Source organism: Ranitomeya imitator, chromosome 1 (genome assembly GCF_032444005.1).
Source record: "Ranitomeya imitator isolate aRanImi1 chromosome 1, aRanImi1.pri, whole genome shotgun sequence".
Classification (NCBI taxonomy): Eukaryota; Metazoa; Chordata; class Amphibia; order Anura; family Dendrobatidae; genus Ranitomeya; species Ranitomeya imitator.
Genome location: NC_091282.1, coordinates 967,369,503 through 967,383,841, shown reverse-complemented (window position 1 = coordinate 967,383,841; position 14,339 = coordinate 967,369,503).

Genomic DNA, 14,339 nt, shown 5'->3' with positions numbered 1-14,339 from the left:
AATTAGTTACAATTTACTTTATGTAAATATCCTTCAGTTTCCTCTAATCCCACAGGTAAGCCTCCTGTGTATTATCTGTTAGTTTTGTTCTTTCTTGTTTTGTTATTATGTTTCCCCTGCCCCTTCCTGTTCCCCTTTTCCCCTTCCCCCCTTCTCCCAACCACTTCCTTTTCTTTAATGTAGATGCATACTATTATTTCACAAATGCATTATATTGGTTTTGTTTAAAAAAAATTGTTAATAAAAATTATTTGAAAACATATGAAATACTGTACCATTTAGAGGTTTACAACACTATTCTGCAATTTAAATCTCATAATATGTCAACAGTAATCTAGGTCTCTCATTAATATTTCATATGAACAATTATTTCTATTATATATGGATCAAGTTAGAAGAAGTGTCACACTATATCTGTCATTCATAGTGCATTGTGGTTGACCTGACTTTGGAAACTGAGTTATTCTGAGTACTGCAGGAAATGATACAGAGAACAGTGCAGAAAAAGAAGGTGACATTAAAGAAGTCCGCTTATGAACATTTTTATTGGCTAAACATATATAAATGAATACAGTTGTGTGAAAGTGTTTGCCTCTTCCTGATTTCCGATTCTTTTGCATGCTTGTCACACTTAAATGTTTCAGATCACCAAACAAATTGAAATATTAGACAAAGATAACACAAGTAAACACAAAATGTGGTTTTTAACCCCTTCACCCCAAAGCCTGTTTTTAACTTCCTGACCAGGCCATTTTTTTCAATTCTGACCACTGTCATTTTATGAGGTCATAACTCAGAATCACCAGGATCTGTTGAAGCGTTTCAGAGACTGTTTTCTCGCGACATATTGTACTTTATGATAGTGGTAAAATATCTTCTATTTGACATGCGTTTATTTGTGAAAAAAATTTAAATTTATCAAAAATGTTGTAATTTTTAAATTTTTAGTTTTGATGCCCTTAAATTAGAGAGTCATATCATACAAAATAGTTAATAAATAACATTACCCACATGTCTGCTTTACATTACCACAATTTTGGAAGTTATAAGGGTTAAAAATTGACCAGCGATTTCTCATTTTTACAACAAAATTTGCAAAACCATTTTTTTTAGAGACCACCTCACACTTGAAGTGACATTGAGGGGTCTATATGGCAGAAAATGCCCAAAAGTGACACCATTCTAAAAAGTACACCCTCAAGGTACTCAAAATTACATTCAAGAAGTGTATTAACCCTTCAGGTGCTTCACAGGAATTTTTGGAATGTTTAAAAAAATTGAACATTTAACTTTTATTCACAAAATTTTTACTTCAGCTCCAATTTGTTTTATTTTACCAAGGGTAACAGGAGAAAATGGACACCAAAAGTTGTTGTACAATTTGTTCTGAGTACGCTGATACCTGACATGTGGGGGTAAACCATTGTTTGGGCACATGGCAGGGCTCGGAAGGGAAGGAGCGCCATTTGACTTTTCAATGCAAAATTGTCTGGAATTGAGATCGGACACCATGTCGCATTTGGAGAGCCCCTGACGTGCCTAAGCAGTGGAAACCACTAACCATAAGTGACACCATTTTGGAAAGTAGATCCCCTAGGGAACTAATCTAGATGTGTGGTGAGCACTTTGAACCCCCAAGGACTTCACAGAAGTTTATAATGTAGAGCCGTAAAAAAAAAATCATTTTTTTTTCACAAAAATGATTTTTCGCCCCAAATTTTTTATTTTCCCAAGGGTAACAGGACAAATTGGACCCCAAAAGTTGTTGTGCAATTTGTCCTGAGTATGCTGATACCCCATATGTGAGGGTAAACCACTGTTTGAGCGCATGGCAGAGCTCGGAAGGGAAGGAGCGCCGTTTGGAATGCAGACTTAGATGAATTGGTCTGCAGGCGTCACGTTGCATTTGCAGAGCCCCTGATGTACCTAAACAGTAGAAACCCCCCACAAGTGACCCCATATTGGAAACTAGACCCCCCAAGGAACTTATCTAGATGTGTTGTGAGAACCTTGAATGCCCAAGTGTTTCACTACAGTTTATAACGCAGAGCCGTGAAAATAAAAAATATATGTATATATATATATATATATATATATATATATATATATATACTAGCTATTGAACCCGTTCTACGCCCGGGTGGCGAGCATTTATATTGGTATATGGTCTCCATCATGTGTTGCTGCCATCCTGCGCCCGTTCTGTCATGTGCTGCTCCCATCCTGCGCCCCCGTTCTGTCATGCACTGCTGCCATCCTGCGCCCGTTCTGTCATGTGCTGCTCCCATCCTGCTGCCATCCTGCGCCCGTTATGTCATGCGCTGCTGCCACCCTGCGCCCGTTCTGTCATGTGCTGCTGCCATCCTGCGCCAGTTCTGTCATGTGCTGCTCCCATCCTGCGCCCCCGTTCTGTCATGCGCTGCTGCCATCCTGCGCCCGTTCTGTCATGTGCTGCTGCCATCCTGCGCCAGTTCTGTCATGTGCTGCTCCCATCCTGCGCCCCCGTTCTGTCATGCGCTGCTGCCATCCTGCGCCCGTTCTGTCATGTGCTGCTGCCATCCTGCGCCAGTTCTGTCATGTGCTGCTCCCATCCTGCGCCCCCGTTCTCTCATGCGCTGCTGCCATCCTGCGCCCGTTCTGTCATGTGCTGCTCCCATCCTGCTGCCATCCTGCGCCCGTTATGTCATGCGCTGCTGCCTGTCATGATTCCAATGGCAGGGAATCACAAAAGGACAAGCACCAACGAGCTCTAGGGTGATGGAACCTGAGCTGACCGCGACCCTAAACCTGAACACACAAATAACAATAGCCGGGGAACGTGCCTACGTTGATCCTAGACGTCTCGTACCAGCCGAAAATCTAACTTCCCCTATTAGAAGAAACACAGACCTCTCTTGCCTCCAGAGAAATACCCCACAGAAATAGCAGCCCCCCACATATAATGACGGTGAAATGAGAGGAAGGCACATACACAGTATGAAAACAGATTCAGCAAAATGAGGCCCGCTAAAACTAGATAGCAGAGGATACAAAAGTAAACTGCGCGGTCAGCAAAAAACCATTCAAAAAAACCATCCTGCAATTACTTAAACTCATGTTCCAACTCATGGAACATGAGGAGCAATTACAGCCCACTAGAGCAACCAGCAGCAAAGAAACAATTATATGCAAGCTGGACAAGACAAAAATAAAGCAAAACGTGGAACAAGAAAATCAAAAACTTAGCTTGTCCTGAAGATTACTGAAGCCAGAAGCTGAGGTAACAAAACACTCTGATAACCTTGATAGCCGGCGGGGAAATGACAAGAAAGCCCGGTTAAATAGGAAACTCCCAAATCCTAATAGAACAGGTGGACACCAGAGACAGCAGAACACAAATCACCCAGTACCATCAGTAACCACCAGAGGGAGCCCAAAAACAGAACTCACAACAGTACCCCCCCTTGAGGAGGGGTCACCGAACCCTCACGAGAACCACCAGGGCGACCAGGATTAGCCCTATGAAAAGCGCAGACCAAATCATCAGCATGAACATCAGAGGCAACCACCCAAGAATTATCCTCCTGACCATAACCCTTCCACTTGACCAAATATTGGAGTTTCCGTCTGGAAACACGAGAATCCAAGATCTTCTCTACAACATACTCCAATTCTCCCTCCACCAGCACCGGAGCAGGAGGCTCAAGCGAAGGAACAACAGGTACCTCATACCTCCGCAACAACGACCGATGGAACACATTATGAATAGCAAACGATGCCGGGAGATCCAAACGAAACGACACAGGGTTAAGAATTTCCAAGATCCTATAAGGACCGATGAACCGAGGCTTGAACTTAGGAGAAGAGACCTTCATAGGAACAAAACGAGAAGACAACCACACCAAGTCCCCAACACGAAGTCGAGGACCCACGCGGCGACGGCGATTAGCAAACTGCTGAGCCTTCTCCTGGGACAACTTCAAATTGTCCACCACATGACTCCAAATCCGATGCAACCCATCCACCACCATGTCCACTCCAGGACAATCAGAAGGCTCCACCTGACCAGAGGAAAAACGAGGATGAAACCCCGAATTACAAAAGAAAGGAGAAACCAAGGTAGCAGAACTAGCCCGATTATTGAGGGCAAACTCGGCCAGCGGCAAAAAGGTAACCCAGTCATCCTGATCAGCAGAAACAAAACACCTCAAATAAGTTTCCAAGGTCTGATTAGTTCGCTCCGTCTGGCCATTCGTCTGAGGATGGAATGCAGACGAAAAGGACAAATCAATGCCCATCTTAGCACAGAACGTCCGCCAAAATCTAGACACAAACTGGGATCCCCTGTCAGAAACGATGTTCTCCGGAATCCCATGCAAACGAACCACGTTCTGGAAAAACAGAGGGACCAACTCAGAGGAGGAAGGCAACTTAGGCAAGGGTACAAGATGAACCATTTTAGAAAAGCGGTCACACACAACCCAGATGACAGACATTTTTTGAGAGACAGGGAGATCCGAAATAAAGTCCATGGAAATGTGCGTCCAAGGCCTCTTCGGGATAGGCAAAGGTGACAACAATCCACTGGCTCGAGAACAGCAAGGCTTAGCCCGAGCACAAACCTCACAAGACTGCACAAAAGAACGCACATCCCTCGACAAGGAAGGCCACCAAAAAGACCTGGCCACCAAGTCTCTAGTACCAAATATTCCAGGATGACCTGCCAACGCAGAAGAATGGACCTCGGAGATGACTCTACTGGTCCAACTATCCGGAACAAACAGTCTCTCAGGCGGACAACGATCAGGTTTACCCGCCTGAAACTCCTGCAAAGCATGTCGCAAGTCTGGGAAGACGGCCGACAAAATCACCCCATCCCTAAGGATACCAGTGGGCTCAGAATTTCCAGGGGAGTCAGGCACAAAACTCCTAGAAAGAGCATCCGCCTTCACATTCTTTGAACCTGGCAGGTATGAAACCACAAAATTGAAACGAGAGAAAAACAGTGACCAACGAGCCTGTCTAGGATTCAAACGCCTGGCACACTCAAGGTAAATCAGATTTTTGTGATCAGTCAAGACCACCACACGATGTCTAGCACCCTCCAGCCAATGACGCCACTCCTCAAATGCCCACTTCATGGCCAAAAGTTCCCGATTACCCACATCATAATTCCGCTCAGCGGGCGAAAATTTTCTAGAAAAGAACGCACATGGCTTCGTCACCGAGCAATCGGAGCTTCTCTGTGACAAAACCGCCCCCGCTCCAATCTCGGAAGCATCAACCTCAACTTGGAAAGGAAGTGAAACATCAGGCTGACGCAACACAGGAGCAGAAGAAAACCGGCATTTAAGTTCCTGAAAGGCCTCCACAGCCGCAGGAGACCAATCAGCAACATCAGCACCCTTCTTAGTCAAATCCGTCAAAGGCTTAACAACACTAGAAAAATTAGTTATAAAACGACGATAGAAATTAGCAAAGCCCAAGAACTTCTGCAGACTCTTAAGAGATGCAGGCTGCGTCCAGTCACAAATAGCCCGAACCTTGACGGGATCCATCTCAATAGTAGAAGGGGAAAAAATATACCCCAAGAAAGAAATCTTCTGGACTCCAAAGAGACACTTTGAGCCCTTTACAAACAAGGAATTAGCCCGCAGGACCTGAAACACCTTCCTGACCTGCTGAACATGAGACTCCCAGTCATCAGAAAAAACCAAAATACCATCCAAATACACAATCATAAATTTATCCAGATATTCACGGAAAATATCGTGCATAAAGGACTGGAAGACTGAAGGAGCATTAGAAAGTCCGAAAGGCATTACCAAATACTCAAAATGGCCCTCAGGCGTATTAAATGCGGTTTTCCACTCATCACCTCACTTTATTCGTATAAGATTATACGCACCCCGAAGATCAATCTTAGTGAACCATTTAGCCCCCTTAATGCGAGCAAACATATCAGTCAACAAAGGCAAAGGATACTGATATTTTACGGTAATCTTATTCAAAAGACGATAATCTATACAAGGCCTCAAGGACCCATCTTTTTTGGCCACGAAAAAAAAACCTGCTCCCAAAGGGGACGAAGATGGACGGATATGTCCCTTTTCCAAGGACTCCTTAACATAATCCCGCATAGCAGTATGCTTTGGCACTGACAGATTGAACAAACGACCTTTAGGAAATTTACTACCAGGAATTAAATCTATAGCACAATCGCAATCCCTGTGAGGAGGAAGCGAACTGAGCTTAGGCTCCTCAAAAACATCCCGATAATCAGACAAAAATACAGGAACCTCAGAAGGAGTAGATGAAGCGATAGAAATCGGAGGTGCATCATCATGAACCCCCTGACATCCCCAGCTTAACACAGACATTGTTTTCCAGTCAAGGACTGGATTATGAGTTTGTAACCATGGCAGACCAAGTACTAGAACATCATGTAAATTATACAATACCAGGAAGCGAATCACCTCCTGATGAACGGGAGTCATACGCATGGTCACTTGTGTCCAGTACTGAGGTTTATTCATAGCTAAAGGTGTAGAGTCAATTCCCTTCAAAGGAATAGGGACTTCCAGAGGCTCAAGACTATACCCACATCGCTTGGCAAATGACCAATCCATAAGACTCAGGGCAGCGCCTGAATCTACATAGGCATCGACGGAAATGGATGATAATGAGCAAATCAGAGTCACAGACAGAATGAACTTAGACTGTAACGTACTAATGGCAACAGACTTATCAACCTTTTTTCTGCGTTTAGAGCATGCTGATATAACATGAGCTGAATCACCACAATAAAAGCACAACCCATTTTTCCGCCTATAGTTTTGCCGTTCACTTCTAGACTGAACTCTATCACATTGCATTATCTCAGGTGCCTGTTCAGAAGACACCGCCAAATGGTGCACAGGTTTGCGCTCCCGTAAACGCCGATCAATCTGAATAGCCATAGTCATAGACTCATTCAGACCCGTAGGCGCAGGGAACCCCACCATAACATCTTTAATGGCCTCAGAAAGGCCATCTCTGAACTTTGCAGCCAGGGCGCACTCATTCCACTGAGTAAGCACTGACCATTTCCGAAATTTTTGACAATATATTTTTGCTTCATCTTGCCCCTGAGAGAGAGCTAATAAAGCTTTTTCAGCCTGAATCTCCTGGTTAGGTTCCTCATAGAGCAAACCCAATGCCAGAAAAAACGCATCCACATTAAGCAACGCAGGATCCCCTGGTGCCAATGCAAATGCCCAATTTTGAGGGTCACCCCGCAGGAAAGATATAATAATCTTAACCTGCTGAGCAGGGTCTCCAGAAGAGCGAGATTTCAAAGAAAGGAACAGCTTGCAATTGTTCCTAAAATTCAGAAAACTAGATCTATCTCCAGCAAAGAACTCTGGAATAGGAATTCTAGGTTCAGACATAGGAGCATGTACAACAAAATCTTGTATATTTTGAACCTTAACAGCAAGATTATTCAAGCTGGAAGCTAAACTCTGGACGTCCATGATAAACAGCTACGGTCAGAGCCATTCAAGGATTAAGAGGAGGAAAAAAAAAAAAAAATCAGCCAGGCTGCAATTAAGGCTAGGCAGCAACCTCAGAGGGAAAAAAAAAAACCAAACTTCCTCAGACTACTTTTCCTCCTACTTCAGCCCAAACATTTGGGCCGGCTATACTGTCATGATTCCAATGGCAGGGAATCACAAAAGGACAAGCACCAACGAGCTCTAGGGTGATGGAACCTGAACTGACCGCGACCCTAAACCTGAACACACAAATAACAATAGCCGGGGAACGTGCCTACGTTGATCCTAGACGTCTCGCACCAGCCGAAAATCTAACTTCCCCTATTAGAAGAAACACAGACCTCTCTTGCCTCCAGAGAAATACCCCACAGAAATAGCAGCCCCCCACATATAATGACGGTGAAATGAGAGGAAGGCACATACACAGTATGAAAACAGATTCAGCAAAATGAGGCCCGCTAAAACTAGATAGCAGAGGATACAAAAGTAAACTGCGCGGTCAGCAAAAAACCATTCAAAAAAACCATCCTGCAATTACTTAAACTCATGTTCCAACTCATGGAACATGAGGAGCAATTACAGCCCACTAGAGCAACCAGCAGCAAAGAAACAATTATATGCAAGCTGGACAAGACAAAAATAAAGCAAAACGTGGAACAAGAAAATCAAAAACTTAGCTTGTCCTGAAGATTACTGAAGCCAGAAGCTGAGGTAACAAAACACTCTGATAACCTTGATAGCCGGCGGGGAAATGAAAGAAAGCCCGGTTAAATAGGAAACTCCCAAATCCTAATAGAACAGGTGGACACCAGAGACAGCAGAACACAAATCACCCAGTACCATCAGTAACCACCAGAGGGAGCCCAAAAACAGAACTCACAACAGCTGCCATCCTGCGCCCGTTCTGTCATGTGCTGCTCCCATCCTGCGCCCGTTCTGTCATGTGCTGCTGCCATCCTGCGCCCGTTCTGTCATGTGCTGCTGCCATCCTGCTGCCATCCTGCGCCCGTTATGTCATGCGCAGCTGCCATCCTGCACCCGTTCTGTCATGTGCTGCTGCCATCCTGCGCCCGTTCTGTCATGTGCTGCTCCCATCCTGCTGCCATCCTGCACCCGTTCTGTCATGTGCTGCTGCCATCCTGCACCCGTTCTGTCATGTGCTGCTGCCATCCTGCGCCCGTTCTGTCATGTGCTGCTCCCATCCTGCGCCCCCGTTCTGTCATGCGCTGCTGCCATCCTGCGCCCGTTCTGTCATGTGCTGCTCCCATCCTGCTGCCATCCTGCGCCCGTTATGTCATGCGCTGCTGCCATCCTGCGCCCGTTCTGTCATGTGCTGCTGCCATCCTGTGCCCGTTCTGTCATGTGCTGCTGCCATCCTGCACCCGTTCTGTCATGCGCTGCTGCCATCCTGCGCCCGTTCTGTCATGTGCTGCTCCCATCCTGCTGCCATCCTGCGCCCGTTATGTCATGCGCTGCTGCCATCCTGCGCCCGTTCTGTCATGTGCTGCTGCCATCCTGCGCCCGTTCTGTCATGTGCTGCTGCCATCCTGCGCCCGTTCTGTCATGCGCTGCTGCCATCCTGCGCCCGTTCTGTCATGTGCTGCTGCCATCCTGCGCCCGTTCTGTCATGTGCTGCTCCCATCCTGCGCCACTATTGTATTATATGCCCCCGTATGCTGCTGCCATATAAAAAAAAAAAATACCATACTCACCTATCGTCCGGCTCCACTGCAGGTGTGTGTTCAAGAAAATGGCGCCGGAAAGCGCGGACTGCGCAGGCGCCGATTCCGGCAGCAGGAATCGGCGCCTGCGCAGTCTGCGCTCTCCGGCGCCATTTTCTTGAAGACACACCTGCAGTGGAGCCGGAGTGTGTCTTCAAGAAAATGGCGCCGGAAAGCGCGGACTGCGCAGGCGCCGATTCCGGCAGCAGGAATCGGCGCCTGCGCAGTCCGCGCTTTCCGGTACCATTTTCTTGAACACACACTCCGGCTCCTCTGCCTGTGACTGGACTCTGTCACAGCAGAGGAGCCGGAGACGGAGCCGCACGCAGCGCTGGAACGGAGGACAGATGACTATACTTACCCTCCCTCCTGGCGCGTCCACGGTCCCTGACTCTCCGGTGGAGATCGCGGTATGTGTTCAGTGCTTACGCATACCGCGATCTCCTGGGAGCGTCACTCTGTGGGGGCCAGACTGCGCCGGCGCTTGCGCCTGCGCAGTCTATAAAGGCTTCAGACAGAGTGACGCTCCCAGCGTTATATTATAGATATATAGTTATATATATATATATAAATAATATAAAGAAAATGATATTTTAGCCCCCAGTTTTGTATTTTCCCAAGGGTAACAGGAGAAATTGGACCCCAAAATTTGTTGTCCAATTTGTCGCTGATACTCCATATGTGGGGCTAAACCCCTGTATAGGCGCACGGGAGAACTCGGAAGGGAAGGAGCACTGTTTTAGTTTTTCAATGCAGAATTGGCTGGAATTGAGATCGGACGCCATGTCGCATTTGGAGAGCCCCTGATGTGCCTAAACAGTGGAAACCCCCCAATTCTAACTGAAACCCTTACCCAAACACACCCCTAACCCTAATTCCAACCATAACCCTAACCACACCCCTAACCCTAATCCCAACCGTAATCCCAACCGTAAATGTAATCCAAACCCTAACTTTAGCCCAAACCCTAAACCTAACTTTAGCCCCAACCCTAACCCTAACCCCAACCCTAACTTTAGCCCCAACCCTAACCCCAACCCTAACTTTAGCCCCAACCCTAACCCTAATGGGAAAATGGAAATAAATACATTTTTTTACATTTTATTACTTCTCTCTAACAAAGGGGGTGATGAAGGGGGGTTTGGTTTACTATTTATAGCGCTTTTTTGGCGGATTTTTATGATTGGCAGCCGTCACACACTAAAAGACGCTTTTTATTGCAAAAAATAGTTTTTGCATCACCACATTTTGAGAGCTATAATGTATCCATATTTGGCCCACAGTCATGTGAGGTCTTGTTTTTTGCAGGACGAGTTGACGTTTTTATTGGCACCATTGTCGGGCACATGACATTTTTTGATTGCTTTTTATTCTGATTTTTGGGAGGCAGAATGAACAAAAACCAGCAATTCCTGAATTTCTTTGAGGGGAGGGGGCGTTTATACGGTTCCACGTGTGGTAAAATTGATAAAGCAGCTTTATTCTTCAGGTCAGTACGATTACAGCGATACCTCATTTATATCTTTTTTTAATGTTTTGGCGCTTTTACACAATAAAAATTATTTTATATAAAAAATAATTGTTTTTGCATTGCTTTATTCTGAGAGCTATAACTTTTTTATTTACCCGCTGATGATGCTGTATGTCAGCTTTTTTTTTGCGGGACAAGATGACGTTTTCAGCGGTACCATGTTTATTTATATCCGTCTTTTTGATCGCTTGTTATTCCACGTTTTGTTCGCCGGTATGATAATAAAGCGTTGTTTTTTGCCTCGTTTTTTATTATTTTTTTGTGGTGTTCACTGAAGGGGTTAACTAGTTGGATTGTTTTATAGAGCGGGTCGTTACGGACGCGGCAATATCAAATATGTATACTTTTATTTATTTATTTTTTAATTTACATAAATAAATGGATTTATTGTGAAATTTTCTTTTTTTTCTTTATTTGCGGATTTTTTTTTAACTTTCTAACATTGTCCCAGGGTGGGACATCACTATATTAGTTCAGATCGCTGATCTGACACTTTGCATAGCACTGTGTCAGATCAGCGATCTGACAGGCAGTGCAGGAGGCACTCCGGCACCTGCTCTGAGCAGGCGCCGGCTAGCCACCTCACTTCAGGACCCAGAAGGAGCTCCGCGGCCATCTTGGATCCGGGGACTCCTTCCAGAACACCGGAACAATGCGATCGCATCACGTTATTCCGGTGGGAGAGCGCAGGGATCCCCCGTCCCTGAGCGATGCCCCTCTATGTCACTGTCACTACTGACAGCAGCATCAGAGGGGTTAAATGCCCACGTCAGCAGTGCTCCTGGGGGGAGCGCGGCAGATCGTGGCCGGGTGTCAGGTGATTATCACAGCTGACATCCGGCACTATGTGCCAGGAGTGATCACGGACTGCTCCCAGCACTTTAACCCCCAGAACACTGTGATCAAACAAGCTCGCAGCGTTACGGTGGCAGAGGGAAGCATCGCGCAAGGAGGGGGCTCCCTACATGCTTCCTTGAGACCCTCAGAACAATGCGATGTGATCTCATTGTTCTGAGGGCCTCCTCATTGCAGGCTCTGTTTCCAAGATGGCCACGGGGTCCTTCTGGATCCTGCAGGGGGGTGGCTTGTCAGTGCCTGTAGGCACTGGCAATCCTCCTGCACTGCCTGTCAGATCGCAGAAGGCTGTGCAAAGTGTCAGATCAGCGATCTGACACTATATAGTGATGTCCAGGGGCGGATTATCAGAGGGTCAATATGGGCGGTAGCCCAGGGCCCAGTGGTCTGGGGGGGCCCTGGGCTACCGCAGAGATTGACCCTCTGCTAATCATCTGTGAATGCCCGCCGCCGCCGGCATTTATGTGCCCCCGCAACCGGTGGGCAGAGAGAGGGGGCCCGCATCGGGCCCCTTCTCATCTGCTCACCGGGCCCCTTGCAGTGCTGCGGCGGTTTCCTATTGACGTGCGGGCGCGAGCCCGCACGTCAATAGTTAACAACAGCCGCCAGTCAATTGGAGGCTGGCAGCTGAAGTCAGCCGCAGCGCACACGTCGTCGGCGTCTGACGTCATTGTCAGTCGCCGACGAGTGTGCTCTGTTGGAGGGAGCTCGCCACTGGAGTGCGGACAGGTGAGGAGATTGTTTGTTTTTTTGTTTTGTTTTTTTTTTATAACGGTGGACACACTGGGGCAGATTGCTGGAGGACACTGGGGCAGATTGCTGGAGGACACTGGAGCAGATTGCTGGAGGACACTGGGGGAGATTGCTGGAGGACACTGGAGCAGATTGCTGGAGGACACTGGGGCAGATTGCTGGAGGACACTGGAGCAGATTGCTGGAGGACACTGGAGCAGATTGCTGGAGGACGCTGGGGCAGATTGCTGGAGGACCCTGGGGCAGATTGCTGGAGGACACTGGGGCAGATTGCTGGAGGACACTGGAGCAGATTGCTGGAGGACACTGGGGCAGATTGCTGGAGGACACTGGGGCAGATTGCTGGAGGACGCTGGGGCAGATTGCTGGAGGACGCTGGGGCAGATTGCTGGAGGACACTGGGGCAGATTGCTGGAGGACACTGGGGCAATGCTGGAGGACACTGGGTCAGATTGCTGGAGGACGCTGGGGCAGATTGCTGGAGGACGCTGGGGCAGATTGCTGGAGGACGCTGGGGCAGATTGCTGGAGGACCCTGGGGCAGATTGCTGGAGGACACTGGGGCAGATTGCTGGAGGACACTGGAGCAGATTGCTGGAGGACACTGGGGCAGATTGCTGGAGGACGCTGGGGCAGATTGCTGGAGGACACTGGGGCAGATTGCTGGAGGACACTGGGGCAGATTGCTGGAGGACACTGGAGCAGATTGCTGGAGGACACTGGGGCAGATTGCTGGAGGACGCTGGGGCAGATTGCTGGAGGACGCTGGGGCAGATTGCTGGAGGACGCTGGGGCAGATTGCTGGAGGACCCTGGGGCAGATTGCTGGAGGACACTGGGGCAGATTGCTGGAGGACACGGGCAGATGGCTGGAGGACACTGGGGCAGATTGCTGGAGGACGCTGGGGCAGATTGCTGGAGGACACTGGGGCAGATTGCTGGAGGACACTGGGGCAGATTGCTGGAGGACACTGGAGCAGATTGCTGGAGGACACTGGGGCAGATTGCTGGAGGACGCTGGGGCAGATTGCTGGAGGACACTGGGGCAGATTGCTGGAGGACACTGGGGCAGATTGCTGGAGGACACTGGAGCAGATTGCTGGAGGACACTGGGGCAGATTGCTGGAGGACGCTGGGGCAGATTGCTGGAGGACACTGGGGCAGATTGCTGGAGGACACTGGGGCAGATTGCTGGAGGACACTGGAGCAGATTGCTGGAGGACACTGGGGCAGATTGCTGGAGGACGCTGGGGCAGATTGCTGGAGGACGCTGGGGCAGATTGCTGGAGGACGCTGGGGCAGATTGCTGGAGGACCCTGGGGCAGATTGCTGGAGGACACTGGGGCAGATTGCTGGAGGACACGGGCAGATGGCTGGAGGACACTGGGGCAATGCTGGAGGACACTGGGGCAGATTCTTGGAGGACGCTGGGGCAGATTGCTGGAGGACGCTGGGGCAGATTGCTGGAGGACGCTGGGGCAGATTGCTGGAGGACGCTGGGGCAATGCTGGAGGACACTGGGGCAGATTGCTGGAGGACGCTGGGGCAGATTGCTGGAGGACGCTGGGGCAGATTGCTGGAGGACGCTGGGGCAGATTGCTGGAGACACTGGGGCAGATTGTTGGACACACTGGTGGTAATATGCTGGACACTGTCTGAGGGTAATGCTGGACACACTGTCTGGGGGCAATATGCTGGACACACTGGGGCAATATACTGGACATACTGGGGCAGATTGCTGGACATACTGGGGGTAATATGCTGGACACACTGGGGCAGATTGCTGGACACACTGGGGCAGATTGCTGGACACACTTTCTGGGGGCAATGCTGGACACACTGGGGGCAATATGCTGGAGACACTGTCTGGGGGCTATGCTGGACACACTGGGGCAGATTGCTGGACACACTGGGGCAGATTGCTGGACACTGGGGCAATATGCTGGACATACTGGGGCAGATTGCTG